This window comes from Carassius auratus, chromosome 23 (genome assembly GCF_003368295.1).
Source record: "Carassius auratus strain Wakin chromosome 23, ASM336829v1, whole genome shotgun sequence".
Lineage (NCBI taxonomy): Eukaryota > Metazoa > Chordata > Actinopteri > Cypriniformes > Cyprinidae > Carassius > Carassius auratus.
The window spans coordinates 485,503-505,039 of NC_039265.1; the positions used below are offsets into that span (position 1 = coordinate 485,503).

The window sequence follows — 19,537 nt, forward strand, 5'->3', positions numbered from 1 at the left end:
TTAAAGTGAACACAACTTGCACTATTTATACTATAAAACATTATAGAATAGTGCATAAGTACGCGATTTGGGATGCACCTTAAGACTTAATGTCCTTATTAAAATATATCAATGTATATATATATATATATATAGGGAAAATATATAATGTTTATATATTGCATATATGTATTCATAATATAAATGATATGAATATAAATATACGTTAATATGTTCAAAATATATACTGTATTTGTGTTTTATATTGATATATACATATTAAATATATACATTACACACACATACTAATATACATACTGTATATTACATAAACATAAACAATCGTTTATTCCTTCAGAATATGCCGTCCAAACCTCCGGTTTCAAAAGGAAATGCTGTTCGCCAAAACAGGAAAGAAAACTGTTGATCAAGCCATTCATCGAGTGTTTAACAGTCACTCACACTCATGCACAAATACTGAAGAATAAACAGTAATTGTTTTCATAAGAGTCTGCAGTTATCATGTTGCAAAGCTAACAGCGTGATCTCTAATAGCTCAATTTTTAATAGATACTTTGCAGCACTTCATGTAAATCACAAAATCAAAAAAAGTTTTTCAATTTAATGACTTAATTGATTGCTTAATCTGTGAACACTACAGCCTCAGAATGTGGATACATTGTGCTATAGGTTTTAGAAAACCTGATGCCATGACCTGATTTCATATAAATCTGAATATGAAGTGAAACATTTGTAGGTGAAACATCAGCTTAAAGGCACTAGAGATTATACAAAAACATACAAATACCAAGTTTGTACATTCATCGTAAAGCACATAGAAATTGTTATTAAACTGTGTTGGGTTTGACACAGAGCTATTGCAAATGCAACCAGCATGTATTGTGACCCTGGACATCTGAAAGATTAATAAATAATCTTTTCACTGGTGAATGGTTTGTTAGGAGGACAATATTTGGTCAAGATACAACTATATGAAAATCAGGAATCTGAGAGTGCAAAAAAGTTTAAAGTTGCCCAAATCAAGTTCTTAGCAATGCATATTACTAATCAAAAAATACGTTTTGATATTTATGGTAGGAATTTTACAAAATATCTTTGTGGAAGATGATCTTTACTTAATATCGTAATGGTTTTTGGCATAAAAGAAAAATCTATCATTTTGACCCATACAATGTATTTTTGTCTATTGCTACAAATATAACCCAGCAACTTAAGATTGGCTTTGTGCTTCAAGGTCACATATGAAGGCTATAACATAAAATATATATATAATAAAAACAACAATATAATGCTGTAAAATGCATTAGCACTACAAGCGTACATGTTGATCCACCAATCACAGGTTTCACAGATGAAGCAGCAAGTGCTTTTGGCACATTTCCACCAGTGCTGCCTTGTTTCCCGAACAATGGCACCATGGCCCCTTTGAGTAATGAAATATTAACTATATGACTTCAAAGAGTCCTGCTAAAAAGTACATCTGTTGCGCCCTTGATTGAGCCACTTAACCCCTAAACAGCCTCTCAGGAGACGTTATAACTCAGCGCCTGTGGCCACACCACAACACCAGCAGCGTCCAATGTGTCCTGAACGTCTGATGCATATGGGACAACAAAGTAGAAACCCTTCAGGAGTGTCGAAGTCTTCATCGGATTGGTTGAATTATACTGTATTTCCGGGAGACGTGTGTCGCGTTCTTTAACATTCTGCCTGGAAACAAAAATGACGAAAAAAGTAGAAAACCGTAGTGTTTATATCTGTGATGACGAGCGCTCATCAGGATCAACTAAACACTGGATTCTGTTTTTAGAGAAAAAAAAACAAAAACATAAGTCTTGTTTTATTTCATTCAGAAATAGGCCTAATGCCGACGCAATTTACACAAAATTATAATAAACACTGTAAACATAGCTTAACTATATTAGTTCCCCTCACTCCACCACAATCTACAACAAGAATTACAAATATAAGAGGCTATAACAATATAATTGAAAAGGTAAAACATTATTTTAGGCTAAAACGCAACTGAAAACTGAAAAGTGGCTGCATTGTCAAGGTAGCAAAGCTTAATTAACTGTTTGCCAGCGCTATCACTAGATTTGTCTTTTTTCTTTTTTCCCCCAACGAAAAGATAATCGGAATAGTAAATGGTTTGCCTTTATTTGTGTAGATTCACAATAAAAACATATCCTTATGCTTTTGTAAAATAAGCCTAATGAAAACAGGATGCCATTTGCTGTTTTTTGGACGTTTATTTCAATTCTAATTTGAAATAATCTTGTCTGTTAACGGTTTATAATCAGATAACGAGCGTCGATTAGGAAAAATAACCGAAATGAACATCCCTATTTAAAATACATCCAACAGTTATTGTGTCGACATTTCCACGCCCCGAAACGTGACGCTGAGCAAAACGAACTGTGATTGGTTGTTTGACATGTCGGTCAATCGGCCTCATGGGCGACCCTTGGCCAAAGAAAGCTGCCATGAACTCTAGACCTTCAGTCGTCAGTCTGGAGATGCGAAATAACTGACTTGACGCCTACCGCCTGCATAGACAGACGTCTATGTCCACGCAGCTTATAAGCAGGATGTATTATTTCCTGAAAAGATCTTGGTACCTTTGATTACAGTATGACCTGAGGGTGCTTGCACAGTTTTGGCACAGCACCGCCTACTGGTCAAGCATTACATTGATCTCTTCAGTTTCGAAGCAGCGTACCTAATTGAATGAAACCCATGCCACTTTGTTGTAAAATGCTCTATTTTAGTGGTATACCATTATGATACTTGATGGGTGTCTTCAGCACCAGTTCCTGAAGCAACCCATGACGTTTTTGGTCAACACCACCAGATATAACAACATTTACAAATAAAGACAGTACGGATACACTGACATATCGTGCAATAATCGGTGTCTGCTGATAAAAGTCATCAGACATCGGCTGTTTAAAAAATATAATGAAAAAATAAAAATTATCCAGCTGATGAACAGGGATGATGTATTTCCTGTCATATAAAAGGCAACAGAAAATCTTGTCAGACAGCGACTTGAGAAAAGAAAATGCTTCTTGTTTTTAATTTAGGCCTGCTCAGGTTAAAGCGATAATAATGCAGCTATATTAACATAGGTTTTGTTTGACCATATAAATCATCCATACTTCAAACCCAGGGTTGCCAGGTCCAGTGATTTTACACGATGATCAAGCTTTGTGAAGAGCTTTGTGCTTTGCTACTCCTGATAAGAAACAAAGTCAGCTTTCACAATAAAAAACATCCTACTAAATTTAAACAATAAACACAGTTTTGCTGCACTTCAGTGCTGCATGCTAGTCTCTTCCACTTAAATACAAGTTATAGCACAAAATGAACATGAATGAGATCTATATTTAAAGATACATTACAGATTACCAAAGAGCTCATTAGCATTAAAGGGACACGGGTTGCTGTAAACAGAGCTGTTTTTGACAGGGTAAAAAGAGTGTTGTTTTACACTACCAGAGACATTTTAACCAAAGTATGTTACAGACTTTTCATTAAGACCCTAAAGAATCATATCAATTTGTAGAAAAGAGGGCATCCCTTTAAAGGCTTACTAGGGCTCAGTATCTTTCAGCTCAAAATAACAAAAGCCCTGTAAAGCTTGCTCTATACAGGACAGAGCGCAGAGCAAATCAGTCTTGACGGGCAACACGTCTAGGTTTTGTGTTGTGGCTGTGAAAGGCTGCACATGTGCACACATAGACTGTCAGCACAGGTTACAGATGCTCTGCTGGTGAATGGGTGACAAGCGTGTGGTGGGTTCATTAACCGCTCGAGTGGTTTCGGTCTCCTCCCGCGGGCGCTGCAGAACCAGTGCGGTTCCTCTATCAGATCTCTGCATGATGGAGCAGTTCCCCTACATCTACTGAAACAGCTTACTAACACTAAAGCCTTAGCATACTCATTTAAGTTTAACCAAATTCCCATGGTAAATTCCACCAAAGAGTCTCCGTTTCTGTGGGTATAAATAAAATAAAATAAATAAATGAGTGAGTGAATAAATGGAATAGATTCTGAAAGCTTCATATACTGTAATCAATTTGGTATTATGATAGAAACTGTTATAAAGTCTTTTTACACTTTTTTTCACTCTAAGTTATTGTTTATTATTAGATATTTAATTATACATAATAATTTCAGAGCTCAGTTGCTCTTTCATAAACGTTATTTACATTACCTGTCCTGTCATCTAATGCTCACTTAAAACATAAAAATGCTCTTTAAAAACATTGATAATTTAATACACTGAAAACCCTAATAAGTTGACTGAACTAAATTTATTGAGTAAACTTGTTGCCTCAATTTAATTGAGTAATGGAGTCTCCCAAAACTTACATTTTTAAGTTTATTTAACTTGACGGTTTTGTAGACTACCTAAATCCCTCAGAGGTTTAAATGTTGATACTTGATTCATTTGAAGTCACCATTGTGGTGGAAAGTGTTTGGTTTAGTTGGGATCTTGGTCCAGTTACTTCTTGGGTTAATTTGTCTCTTGCTGCTGTATTGGTGTATTTTAAAACGCTGTTTTTGTGGTGAAAAAAGACAAATTTAAATGAGCTCAGGTGTTATTTGATGTTTTTTGTTGTTGAGAAAGTCATCACATAATACGTATTTGAGATCATAAAATAAGTTTTGTTTGATATTTTTAACAGGCACCAGGAGTAAAATACTTATTTTAAAGATGGACGAAATGAATGCGTTTGAAATAATTTGAGTAAAAGAATCAATCAAGTACTCACACACACAGACTTCTAGATTTAGCATATGCATCACAATAATGGTGACAAACAAAAGAGCTCCATAGCACAAACTCCTCCTTATTTTCCAGCCTTTTTTGTTCTGATTGTCACCATTGATGTGATGCATATCCAAAATCTTGATGTCTGTTTGTGACGACGTGATCGGTTTTCTAAAAGTAAGTACATTGTTTTATCTACAAAGTTTATATCCATAAAAGTATATCCATAGTTGCAGCAATACATTTTATTTTACTATAATTAGTCACCATTACAAGCAAGATATGTGTATGTTAGATCTCAACTCTCTTTGCCACAGTAACAGTGTTTTACAACACACAAGTTACAGCAGCAAGAGACAAGCTTACACCAACAAAGAGCTGATAACACCTGAGCTCTTTTAAACTTTGTCTTTTTTCGCCACAAAAACAGCATTTTAAAATATACTGTTATAGCAGCAAGAGACAAGCGAACATAAGAAGTATCTGGACCAAGATCCCAACTAAACCAAACATTTTCCACCACAATGGTGACTTCAAATGAATCAAGTATGCACATTTAAACCTCTGTTAATTCTCAATAAGAGCTTCTCTAGATGTCTGACAGAAATAAAGTCACAGAACCTTGTAAGGAGGATATGTGAACGTCTATATCGGATGTACAGAAGACATAAAAAACATTAAAAAAAGACGTCATAAAAACATTCTCTCCTCAGTGGACGTCTTTTCAATGTCTGCAAAGACATAAAAAGACTTTTTTTTGTATTTTTTTTTTGGGTTTTTTTTTTTTTTTTTACAGTGCAGTATAGGGTTTACTGTATTTTAATAAATATTGAGACAGTTTGTCAAAAGGTCAAAGTTTAAATATGCTGTTATTTGTTTTACTTCAGTGTGCTGTCAAAAATAAGAACATCATTTTCAGTTAAATTTACATGTTGAGTTAACTTAAATATATAAGTACACTTGAAATTAGTACCAAGTTAAGTGAACATAATTGTTTAAGTACGTTAAATTAGCATCAAGTTTGGTGAACTGATTGATTTAAGTACAATCTACAAAACCGTCAAGTTAAATAAACTTAAAAATGTAAGTTTTGGGAGACTCCATTACTCAATTAAATTGAGGCAACGAGTTTACTCAATCAATTTAGTTCAGTCAACTTATTAGGGTTTTCTACAAAACCGTCAAGTTAAATAAACTTAAATATGTAAGTTTTGGGGGACTCCATTACTCAATTAAATTGAGGCAATGAGTTTACTCAATCAATTTAGTTCATTCAACTTATTAGGGTTTTCGATCTAACGAGTTAAGCAGAAACTTAACTGTCATGTTCTTTCGCTCAAAGGAAACCGATTGGGCCACTTCATCAAATACTTAAGTTGTAATTTCAATAATCATCTCAAAATCACGTACCACAAGGATTTAAATTAACATATTTCACCAGTAGAAATCATGCAAAACAACTTTATATCTACATAATTTTAGTCACCGAACATAGTACACGAAGAAAAACTTCCTCTTGAATTGTAGTTCAGCAACCAAACAGACCAAAAGGACGAATTTTGTAATCCACCAATCAGTGCTTTTGTTCTCTTGTTGCTAGGCAGAATTTCTCCAATGGCCAATCACATTAAAGGAAGAACAGAGTGAAGTTGAGTTTTTCGAAAGGATTATTCATGATTTTGAGCTCACAACACTTGAAATCTTAAGTTTATGCATTTTGAAGGTAAATTAGTTAAATTAACTCATATTTTTAAGTGACAGGACCAAAATGCAAAATTTTAAGTAATGTTTAGTCAACATTACTTGATTTTTTAAGTCAAGGCAATATTAGGGTTTACAGTGTAACACTGTTAAATGTAATATTTAGCAGATCTCTAAATAAATATCCATTTTTCAGTCTTATAATTTTGTGATGTTTCGTGTAAGGTTTTCTTGTAGTATTTAAAGTGACTGTTTTCAGAACTGTATTTTTTTTCTGTAAGAATTTTAATATCAATACATCCAAGTTTTGTTAAATGTTTTTGCTAAATATACAAAGAATACAGTAGCTTTCATAAATTGAAATAAAGCTTAAATAAAATAATATGATGATATATATATTTATATTAGTTTTTAATAATAAATGTACTTTAAATACATGAAATATAAATAAAACCATATAGAAATATAAAAGTAAAAAAAAAAAAATCACAGCACAAAATTTCTTAAACTTAAAAAAATGAATTAATTAAAAACTAAAAACATACAAATTAAAGAGAATACCAAACAAAAACACATGTTAGTAGTATTTAAATAATGAATAAAACTGATGCATCCTTAGCCACAATAATGTCCTGACGTGTATCCAGCACTGAATGGAGGGTCAGAGGTCAGCTGATTCAGAAGTGAAGAGAAGGAGTGTCACGCATAAACTCACACTATGATCCATACGAATTCAACACAACAGCAGCTCTGTTAGAGAGATTCTCTCCAGAATTGGTTTTGCGGTAACATGAGGTGCAGTAATTGTGTGACAAGGACTTGTTTGTTTGAGAGAGAGTGTCCTGAGTGAGTGAGAATATTTACAGGGATGTGGACCGACAGGAAGACATTGTTTTGGTCAGAAGGAAAGTGCTCCTTTGTTTTAAAGCAGAGACTTGATAACCCTTGCAACTGGCTGTTATCACGTACATCTGCGCTTTGAGTTCATGACATAGAAAAGATGGAGTGGGGGTTACCGTATTTTTTGGACCTGAGTATAAGCATCAGTCCAAAAATACGTCATGATGAGAAAAAAAAAACATAAGTCGCACTGGACTTGTAAGTCGCATTTATTTAGAACCAAGCACCAAGAGAAAACATTACCGTCTACAGCCGCGAGAGCGCCCTCTTGCGGCTGGAGACGGTAATGTTTTCTCTTGGTTCATTTCTCTCGGTTCGTCAAATTAATTTTGATAAATAAGTCGCAGGACCAGCCAAACTATGAAAAAAAGTGTGACTTATAGTCCGGAAAAAATGGTACTAATCTTTCAAATCAAGGAACCAAATGTTTTTTATTATTATTATGAAATGTTACTTTCATCAGTGATTCAGTATTTTTAATATAACCATGAGAATACTGGTATAGTTTTAATAATATTTTGGATTAGTTTTTATTTTTATATTTTCCTGTTTTATTTAACATTTTAGTGATTTTGTTGTGTGTTTGTTATTTTGTTGATATTTCTTTATATTTCAGTATTTTTTTTAATTTGTTCAATTTTAGTTTTAGTGATTTTAATAAATCAATTTAAGCTAAATAGAGGAAATGTCGCATTTGAAGTATATTTTTATTATCTCATTTAAAGTTTATTTTATTTCAGGTTATGTCCATGACAGTTGTTTAACAAATACACACAGATTCGCAGAAGGATTTTGGTTAATGAAATGATACTTTAAATAATAAATAAAATAAAAAGGTAATAAAAACGAAATAATAAATATTAAAATCCAAAAAAAATTGTTTTTAACCATGAAAAACATGTAATTTAACAAAAGTATTTTAGCTTTGTGTATATTTTCCTCAAAAATACTATAAGTATCATTAATGGGTTAATTACTGAGCTGTAATTGTTGATAAAAATCTAAATATTGTTTCTTTCAATTTAAATAAATAAATTATCTATTCATTTATTTTGTGCTTCCCATCTATATACATTGATCATGTTATTATCTAGCAATTGTTTTGTATTTTAATAAATTATAGCAGCTACATAATTTACATAACTTAGAAATTATCTACGTAAAATAATGTGAAAATTTTGAATCCCTTTTTTATTTTCATGCCCGTAGCCCAACGGCGCTGCATGTCCACGCATTGTCATAATAAAGGTACATGATGCAAAAAAGCATATTATTTTTGGACTATGGAACCGATCATTTTAGATACACCGTTGTGTATTTAGCCTTGATCTTCAGACTGATTTGGACTAAAGACGAGTACGTTCTGAGCATCAGAAGGGCATGTTCAGAGTGTGACAGGACACTGTGTCTCTGGACACAAGTGCTGTTCAATTATTCATCACATGGAGTAAACAGAGATAAGCTGCTGAACACAGACTGGGACGGGGTTTGATAACGGCTCCCGCTTGACTTCACTCAGACATGATCCCAAGCGAGGCCTGCAGAGATGTGTCTCTGTCAGGCGGATTCTGAATGAATGGCAAACAGAAAGACTTGTTGTGTCGAGATGAATCTTCTGGGTGTACTATCATTATGAAAGTGGCTTCTCATGCAAACATGGGTGTGCCATAGTCATTTCATATTGTTTGCCAAGCGTTCATCATGTGGCCATATAGACTGGCAATATCTTAGAGATTTATGTTAATGTGTCCATAATAGTGACGAAGTCCTGGCATTTTGCTTGTGAGATTCTGTTTTGCAGAGACGTTATGGTGAGATGTTTAGTAGATTAATTTGCTCTGTTCATATCTTGTCACTGAAAGATTTATACAAGTTTTTAAAGTGAGGTGCTCTGATATCTCAACTAATTGTACTGAATGTAGACTTGTAGTGTACTTCAATTCTTAAAGGTCCCGTTCTTCGTGATTCCATGTTTTAAACTTTAGTTGGTGGGTAATGTTGTTGTTAGAGTATAAATAATATCTGTAAAATTATAAAGCTCAAAGTTCAATGCCAAGGGAGATATTTGATTTAACAGAATTCGCCTACAAAAAACGACCCGTTTGGACTACACCCCTCTAGTTCCTGTAGTAATGATGTCACTAAAACAGTTTTTTGACTAACCTCCGCCCACATGAATACACAAAAAAGGGGGCGTGGCCTTGTTGCGCTCCGACGGAGAAGAAGGAAGAGCTGCTTTTGTGTTTGTCGCTATGTCGTCGAAACGCTGTTATTTTCATCTCAGAGTCCAATTATCTTTGTTTGTGCTTCCCAGGGACGCTGTACCTAGAGATCAATGGTTACAATTTATGTTTAACTCGGTTCCCGAAAATTATAATCTACATGTAAAACTATGTGCAGCACATTTTGCTGAGGACAGCTTGCTGAGGACAACTTTCTCAATCTCAATCAGTTTAATGCCGGATTTGCACAAAGATTATTCCTGAAAGATGGAGCAGTTCCCTCTTTGTCTGGAGAAGGCGTTGTTTATGGACCACAACTGGTAAGTGTATTTTATTATTTACGTTGGTGCGTTTAACAGTTTCTGTAACTTATTACACAAAGGGCAACGCTGTTTAGCTTTGTTTACTAGATGTTAGGGCTGTGCAAAAAAACAAATGCGGTTTTCATGCGCATCTCGTCAGTAAAAACACTCCTCCTGTGACTATAAATACATCTCCAGCACGTGCGTTCTAGCCCAATCGCGTTACCAGGAGGTCAGCCTGCTCTCAGCTGCTGTCGAATCACAGCACAGGAACCGCTGGCACAATCAGAACTCGTCACGTATTTCTGAAGGAGAGGCTTCATAGAACAAGGAAGTCAGTCATCAGCTGTTTTTGTGACCGTGAAAACAGCGGTATACAGATCGGTGAATTGTGTGAAAAATACTGTGTTTTTTTACACGCGAAACATGAACACGTGTTATATTGCACACTGTAAACACAATCAAAGCTTCAAAAAAGCGCGTAAAACGGGACCTTTAAATGTATATTTAAAAAAGTGCTTGCAGATAGTATATTATTAATTAAATAAATTGCCACTTAGGATACTTTGATTTTAACACTTTATTTTAAGGTGTTCTTGTTACTTACTATTATAAAAACAATAGATTATGCATACCGGTAATTACATGCAAGTAACCCGAAGCCAAATCCTAAACCTAACCATATAGTATGTACTTTATAGTAAGTTAATTATGTTACTCCATAGTTATGTATAATTACACTTTAACAGAGACACCTTAAAATAAAGTGTAATGCACTTTCTTAACACACTTATGTAATATTATTTATAAAATGAGTACTTATTACAGAAATAATACTGTAGTTGTGTGTGTGAACTTAATGTAATGTTTTCGGACACTCGTTAATTGCAATTTTATTTTATTTATTTATATTAAATGCATATAGCTGGACTTTTGAGTATTTTGACCCACTTAAGTATGTTTATATGTAATTATTTCTATTGTCCTAAAAATTGATATTGAAAATGCATGGTTAAAGTTACAGCTTAATGTTAAAGTTACAAAATTCATGATAAACTAAAATATTCTTTAATGTCATTTCTGTTCAAGTATAGTATGTTAGTCAACAACATATCAAAATAAGTGTATGAAAAATGATTATTACAAAATAATGATTTAAAATGTACTTTAAAGTAAAACTTTTATTTTGACGTTATTACAAAGTGCACTTACATGTGTTAAGAAACATTGTAATGTACGTGAACTCTCTTTAATTGCACTTACATAGCTTATTTTATTCATAATTTCATTAATAGTTTTAAATATACTTTTAAGAATTCAAGTACACTACTTGCACGTTTAAAATCGTAAATCACTTTTTAGCAAGAGAAACCAAGCATTTTTTCTCTCGATTAGGGACATAAACACACACCTTACAACTTCCAAAATCATAAAAAAAAAAAAAAAAAAAGAAGTTAAAAGAGAAGCCTGTTAGGGGGCATTTACACAACAATGTTTTCAGCCAAAAACAGCAACATTTTATGCATTTTGCCTGTTCATTTACACGAAATGTTACATGTTTTGGGGGACTAAAAACACATTTTTGAAAACAGGCGTATTTCGAGGATATGTATAAATGCAAATTGTTTGAAAATGTCGTCATGTGTACGTGATATGTGATATTACGCAGCACTTGAAAATAGTCCCCAGCAACTCTGCTATTGCTGCATCTTCACAAACTAGCTGAGACTTTTCAGGCGCTGTGTAATATCAGTGCGCCTGCTGCACCCGTGTTACAGCAGCAAAATTAATTGATTATTACGCTAGAATGAGACTATAGTTCCTAGCCATATCAGCCTAGAAAATCACAACTCTTCATTTTCCATTGTCTTAGTACACAATGTAACTACAGAAGAGTCAAGTTTTAAATAAGATAAATAAAGAAACTCTTTGGTTGTTTTTGAGCGTGATGCTAACAGTCTAATCAGAATCAATGATCTATGCTAAGCTAAGCTAAAAGTGCAACCATCAGACCTGGATATCGTCTGAATGGATTCAGAAACTCAACTGTTTAACTCTAGGGGAGATGGAAAATTAGCCTTTTTTTTAAGTGAAGTGTTCCTATTTAGGCAGAGTCTCAAACAATTGACAGTTTTTTCTTTTGATTGTGTATGTGACAAAATCCAAACACCAAGAAAAGAAAAGGTGTACTTTCAGGATCTTCATCGGTCAGGACAGTCGCCTCACTAAAGTCCTGTTCATGACTTGTCTACTCAGTCTATTAATGGTTTTAGATGTCTCTCCACTGGGGAACCTGTACGTTAACTTGACTAAAGTAGGTTTCTTTTGTTAATAAGCAGGAGAGCTCTGCTCAGAGAGGCAGGTTACGAGCAAAAGTGTTTTGTTAGAGGCTTTACATGGATTTACTGGAGTCTGGGGGTCATCTTCCATACTCGGGACAGACAGTTTAAATGTGGCCTTTTGAGTTTACTGAGCCTGAGGGTCTTGTCTTGTGTGTCCTCCCCTGTGGAACACACACACAGAGACATACACACACAGAGACACACATACACACAGAGAGAGGGAGACACACACACACACACACACACACACACACACACACACACTGTGTGACAGTGGATTGTGGGCACATGGGCATTTTGTAGACTGTCTGAATGAACCGTAATCATTTGTGCATGACTCATTCATCATTATTTTTTATTATATTTCTTATAAAATATATAATAGGATAGAAGCCACCAGTGTAACAAGACCAAATCCACAAAATACTCTAGATCATATTGCATGCATTATTAAATGTGTTAATGTTGTGATTCATTTTGGTGCATGTTGATTTGGTTAATGATTCAGAACTCTTTAGATTTTTTAAGATGCTTAAGAAAATGAAAAATAAAGCTGCTGAAAATCTGGGCGTTACTGTTGTGCTTTATTGAGTTAAAGGATACAAATCCATGTTTCATTTGCAAAATTAAATTTCCATTGACTGACATCTCACATTAGTGTGTTACTAATGTGATTGTATTGAGCTTTCAGTCACTGACCAGCATGCTGCGAGAGAGAGACGGTCAGTCCTCTCTTTATCACGCCCTGCGAGGAGACAACCGATAGAAACAAGCTCGGTTTCTGATTTATTTACTTTTTTAATCCCCAAAATCATTAGGATATTAAGTAAAGAACCGGTTCCATGAAGATATTAATATATCATAAATATATCAAAACTTCATTTCTGATTAGTATGAATTGCTAAAGACTTAATTTGGACCATTTTATCTCGGCCACATATTGTCCTCTTAACAAACCATACACCAGTGGAAAGCTCATTTATTCAGCTCTCAGATGATGTATAAATCTTAATTAGTCAGTGATGTGTGGTCCTGGGTCAGCTATAAGGAAATATTACAGTTTATCTTGATTGCTATCAAACTAACTGATTTGTTTGGTTCAAAAAGATTTGCTTGTTGTCTTTGGACAAATGGTGCATAGATGTCTGTGTAAAAACCCATAAAAGGATTGAAAGGATACTATTGCTTTTTTTTTCAGATATTGTATGAAGTATTATAAAAACATTTGGGAGTTTCGTGTACAGTGTTTGAGAAACTCCTCTGCATGGTTGGTCATTTGTATGTGTTAACTCTTTTGAGTACAGTGACCTGGGATTGGATTCAGCTGTAATGTTGTGTAAACTGAATGTGAAATGCCATCTGCTGGCAGCACATGTAATCACATCTTGCACAGAGGCCTGACGGGATATGAGCTCTGTGCCACTTATAAATAGCAGATTGCAATGTCATAGATAAACATCTAATATCTGTCATGGCTAATATCATCTGCGCTTTCGCAACCCTCGCAGGTTTATCTTCAGAGCCAGTGGTTTTTATTTGAACACGCTCACTGCGTCGAGTGCTTTCAAGCTGTCCTGAAAACCAATAAAGATGCACTAGCTAAAGTGAAGAGATGAAAGTTATTACCAAAATAGAATTTCTGCGTGCCACTTGGTTGCTTCAAAGAATATATAACTGAGCAGGACCATTGTCTCTCAAACGAGCCCAAACAAGTCACAGAGGGGACAGTCCGCACAGCTCTTGATTGAAGGCTGCTGGATGGCTGTTGATTGGGTGTTAATGGTTGCGGGGGTGTAATGTTGGTCACATGGTTATAAGGAGGACATTATTAAACCGCTTTCTCTGCTCTGAAGCTGATCTCTTACTCATCATCATCTCTCATACACAACTTTTGGATTGGAAGGCACCCATTATCAAACATAATATTCACTGGCTCCCTGATATTGGCAGTTTATATTATTTCTGCTAGAATGAAGAGAAATGAACCTCTTTAAAACTGTGGTCGGCTGAGGGAGAAAGTCACAGAACAACAACAAGCTAAAGATGCATTTCTTTTAATAATCACAGATAATCTCTTTTTTTTAAATTGAATACATTTAATTCATTTATTTGATATATATATATATCTGAGACAAACATTTATATTATTTATTTAGTTTAATTTTATTATTTATTATTTATGTTATATATCACTGTTATATAATAAATAAGTTTCAGTTTTCCTCTCATAAGTTTTTTTTTTTTTTATTTAAAGTTTTTTTTTTCCAAAGAAATATGGTAATGGTAATGAAACCTGTATGGAGTCTGTATGGACAAAACAATTCTCAAAATCATCTTCTTCTTATGCACAGATGAAAGAAACAATATTAGTAATAACTTAAACAACCACCTAGCAAACACCTGGAACAAGATCAGTTATTATAAAATGATGATTTTTATTTTTTTTGAATTGTAAAAGTTCATAATAATTCTTCTGAAAGCCTTCATCATAATTCTCTGCCTGTGATATCCCACAATCCTGTGAGAAGTGCTTTTTATGATTCAGTTTCTATTAAGAAACTTGCATCGTCAGTTCTCACTTGTCTAAAGGTTATCAGATGGGACATTTAGTGCTTTAAAAATTCATACAAAAAGCCTTAATTACCAAAAAGCAGATTGCACACAGATTTCTAACTCCAACACTCGCTTGTTTGGAAACGATTGTTTTTATGAGTAATTATCGTGTCATTAGATTTGAAGGCATGAACCGTGTTGTAGTGTTTCCAGATGAGAGTCAAGACGACGGCCTGTAATTTTAACAAGCTGCACTTATCCACACACTCCCATCAGAAATATAAATACAATAAGTCCCTGCCTTTCCATAAACCCTGCTAATAAAGTGCAGAGGAATGGGTGTAGTTGGTCAACGCGTGGCCTAATTCATCAGAAAGCCGTCAGTGGTTATGTATTCTCCACGGCTGATGAAGTAATGCTGAGGCATGAGGCTGGCTTCAGCTCTCCGGTCCTGTTTTCACACAGACGTGGAGTCAGTCAAGAAGAGCTAGCATCGCTCTTCCCTCGCTGGAATCATCTGCATCCAGAAATATTTCTGAACGTCAAGACAGATGTGTTGAGTTACGGTATATATTCTTCTTTTCATTATAATATCAGCACAATTCAGTATCACTGACGTCTCTCACTTTATGCCCCAAAATATATAAAAACTGCATGGAAAAACATGCCAATCATACTGTATAAGAGGTGTATTCAAGTCATTATATGAATCGCGTTTAAATGAATGTAATAGTGACACACTGAAATTGGAAATAAAGCAGTCTCTTGATATTGAAGCCAAATATATTGATCATTTAATGAGTCCAGCCTCAGCTTTGGTGTTCACACTGATAAGAGAACCTGTTTTAGATCATCTACTGCTCATTGTGTGCACCAAACAGCTGATATAGGCCTACATTTAAGTTAAATGGGTCTTTAAAAGCAGATTTTTTCCAAATGAAAGCCTTCAAAACTATTGAATGTTGCACGCACTGCAACTGAATGAATATCTTCCTCAGAACTGAGTCTTGTTTTCCAACACAAATATCTAAACCAAAATAATTACAGCTTGTTTTCTGAGAAACCGAATGAAGTTTATGCTTGGAGCAGGAAGAAATGTTTGTCTGTGGAGTATGAAGGCTTATTTTCCCTTTGGATCCAATGTTTCTGAAGCACTTCTTCATGATCATTTCCACAGAGAACGTCTTTCAGACTTTATACTTTACACCTTATATTTAAGAACGTCCTGGCTCTTCCAAGCTTTATAATAAGAGTAGTCCAATGCGTCCATCTGGAGATTTACCGAAGGCAAAAGTCTTATTCTACTTTGCATTTAATCCCACTACTGTTTCAGAGAAAGATGTAAAGAGCTATAACATCTGATGTTTGTTTCCAGCGGCCGGTTAAACCCAATCATCATTGAATCCCACAGATATTGTGGAGCTATAAGATTGATATATATCTCACATGGTGTCTAGCGGTAAAGGAGGGACGGCAGCAGTGTTTGGGACACGTGGACAGGCCGCAGAAAGCCATGTGGTAGAGGCCGGTTTACTTTAGGAAGCTGTGTGTGCGAACAAATCTGTCCTTTAAGTTTCAAAAAAAGTGCAGCAAAATGGTGTGCTAAAACCGTGGCTGGCAGTGCATCCGAGGGCTGGGAGCCACAAACCTCAGCTCTTTCCTTCACTGCCTGGCTGTCCTCCCAGAGTCTCCGGCTCCAGAGGAGTCTCCACACACATGGGGAACCTAGTCCAAACGCATGAGGGAGCAAAGATCAGGAGCTGGTGAAAGAGCGCTCTGTGTAGAGTTTGACCCAGACTAGGTTTGGTTGTGTAAGACGGGGCGAGCCATGGCTTGGGCTTTAGTGTGTGGGCTGGAAGCTCTGCTCACTTTCATTTGGCAGATGGTGGTGTGGATGATCCGGAGGTGTTCCCATCAGAGGATGAGGTCATGTCAGCAGTGCCTACACACCTGCTTCTACCTGAGCCACGTCTATCAGGTACTGGCTCGGTTGTATCCGCTCGAGGTTGAAGTTGCAGTGATTTTAGTCTGTGTTCGAGAGCTCTGCGTGTTGTTTGCATCAGTCTGTGTTTGATTCTATATCGAGGATTGTTTGGTCTGCGTTTTATTTCAGTTGTGTCAAAGACTGCTATTTAAAGTCTGATTTTAATACGAACACGTAATGAACTCAATATGACATTTCCATCAAGTTTTTCAAGGATGAAACCTCTCATCCATTCACAATTACAGCTCTTATACTCAGACTTTGGAAAAAAAAAAAAAGACAACCCTGGGGAAAAATAAATATACTAAAATGGATTTAAAATACATTTATTTTTATGTTAACATTCTACAAATACGTTTACATAATTAAGTGCTTAATAAAAAATATTTAGTGTACTAAACTGGTATACTTAAAGTCTTAACGTTGTGCGTAATGCACTTTATTTGTGAGGAATTAGTGCTGAGGTCCAACTAAAGATACACTGAAGTATATTTGATTGTGCTGAAGTGGAAGTGTTGCAGTATACTTTAAATATCTGGCTTTTGAAGACGGATATTATTCAAAGATTATATAATCTTCATCAATAATGACATTAAAACACACATCTTAGGCTTAATATTGAGAAATGTGCTTTGTGCACAAGTTGATCTCCAAATAAAGTAGAATTGTATTTTTTATATCAGTAAGTCTTGAGCGATATGGCGGCAAATATGTTAATAGATATAAACTATACTTAGTATGAAATAAATGTATTTTAAATATATAACTTTTTTTAGTAAAGAGTTGTTCAATTATAATTTTTTTTCATTAAAATACATTATTCTATGGGTTGCTGTGATGATTCACCTGCTGTTTTCATGGTGAAACTGAGAGAATGGAAATATGTTTTGAAAATGTATATTCACATATTTACAATATAGTTATATGCATATTGAAAATGAAGAACGGTTACTGTTAGAACTGTTTTTGGTCACTAAGCAAATGTGTTGCATGATATATAATTGACAGTATAATGTGTGATGGGGAAAACAGATGATTTCATTAAATGTCACGTCAAATAAATGTTTTTCTTGGTGGTCTATAATCTTTGTATCCTATTGTTCATTGTGATGCCACTGAATGGTTGTACAGTGAACAGTTAATTTTCTCCAAAAACCAACAACAGCTCATGCAAACAGAAATTACAGACTTGGAAAAGGGCTTCTGAAACTTTCCCATAGTATGAGTCTCATAATGCAATAATCGTGCACGTAGGTTTAGCCCTCAGGATTGTTGTGCAGATGAAAGATCTGTGCGAGTAAACACACACAATCTGCCGTGAAAATGAGTCTACTAATAAAACATTATAATACAACAGAAAGTATTATGCTCTACATTTACCTTGACCAAAGCTTGTATCATATTCTGAATTCATTTGGACTGGACTTTTACAAGCACACCTCAACAGTTACATGAAACTATACATCATCTCCACCGCAGCATATTGTAAACAGACATTTTTGGTGTTGGTTGGTTTATAGCACAGAGTCTTCGAGTCCAGCTGAAAAACAAAGCAATTTTGTGCTGTTTTTTGTGGTTGCATAAGATTCTACTGGTTTGTTAACAGATGTTTTATCTATTTAAAAATGCACCAACTTCGTTTCTTCATCCAACATCCTGTTGTTATTTTCAGTGACAGAAAAAAAGCTAGTTTATGGTTTCTTCTGCACACCAAATGTGAGCTTTTCCACAGTAATCCATGTGCATGGCTTCTGGTGCAAAGCGAACGAATGCTTTTGACTTCTGGTACCGTCCTGTTGAAAAAAGAAAAAGAAAAATCTATTCAAAATTAACCCTTTGATGCACAAGCGATGAAAACCCCTTCTAATAGACAAGATTGGTCTAAAATGACCCATATTCATGTCCTATTATTTAATTTTTAATTATTTGTTTTTTTTTTACTTTTGAAAATTAGTTTATTTCAGCATTAATGTCCCCTGATCTTTAATTAATATATATTTTTCCCTGGGTTTCTTGTTACTAAATCAAGTTTAGACACATGGCTCAAAAATGACCCATCTATGCGACATGATAAAACAAAAGAATAAAGACATTTTGTTAAAATAATTATTTTAGCAGTTATTTAGACCAACACATTTAACACCTGAAATGTTTATTTGCCACTTTGTCACACATAACGTACAGACATATCACTGATAACTGATCATACTGAAATTGAACTGTCTGTAGTGCAACTGTAGGGAATTACATGTGACTGAATGGAGAAAATAACTAACTAAATAAACAAAATAAAATCACACGGGTGCAGCGCCATCTCACATTGCATCACATTTGTTTGGTTCTTTGTTAGGTTGGCTAGTTGGTTGATTGTTTATATGGTTGTTTGTTTGGTTTGTTGATTGGGTTGTTTATTTGGTTGGCTGGTTGTTTGTTTGTTTATTTACCTGGTTGATTGGCTCATTGTTTGGTTTGTTTATTGGTTGGATGCTTATATGGTTGACTGACTGGTTGTTTGGCTTGTCGGCTGGTTGTTTATATGGCTGATCGATTGATTTGGTTGTTGGTTGGTTGGCTCTTTTTTTTTTTTTTGGCTGGTTGGTTGATTGGCTGTTTATATGGTTGTTTGGCTCATTTGTATGTTTGTTTGGTTGGATGGTTGTTTATATAGTTGATTTGGTTGGTTGACTGGATGTTTAATTTGTTGATTGAATGGTTGGTTGGTTTGCTGTCTGGCTGGTTGATTGATTGTCTAG

The 19,537-nt window shown here is 34.8% G+C and overlaps 1 protein-coding gene across 1 annotated transcript in view; it reads left to right on the forward strand.

Annotated features, from left to right (window-relative positions):
• The window catches only part of LOC113040925 (FERM domain-containing protein 4B-like), a 75,458-nt gene that overhangs the window by 5,569 nt on the left and 50,352 nt on the right, over positions 1-19,537 (forward strand). The gene's annotated exons all lie outside the window — the stretch shown is intronic.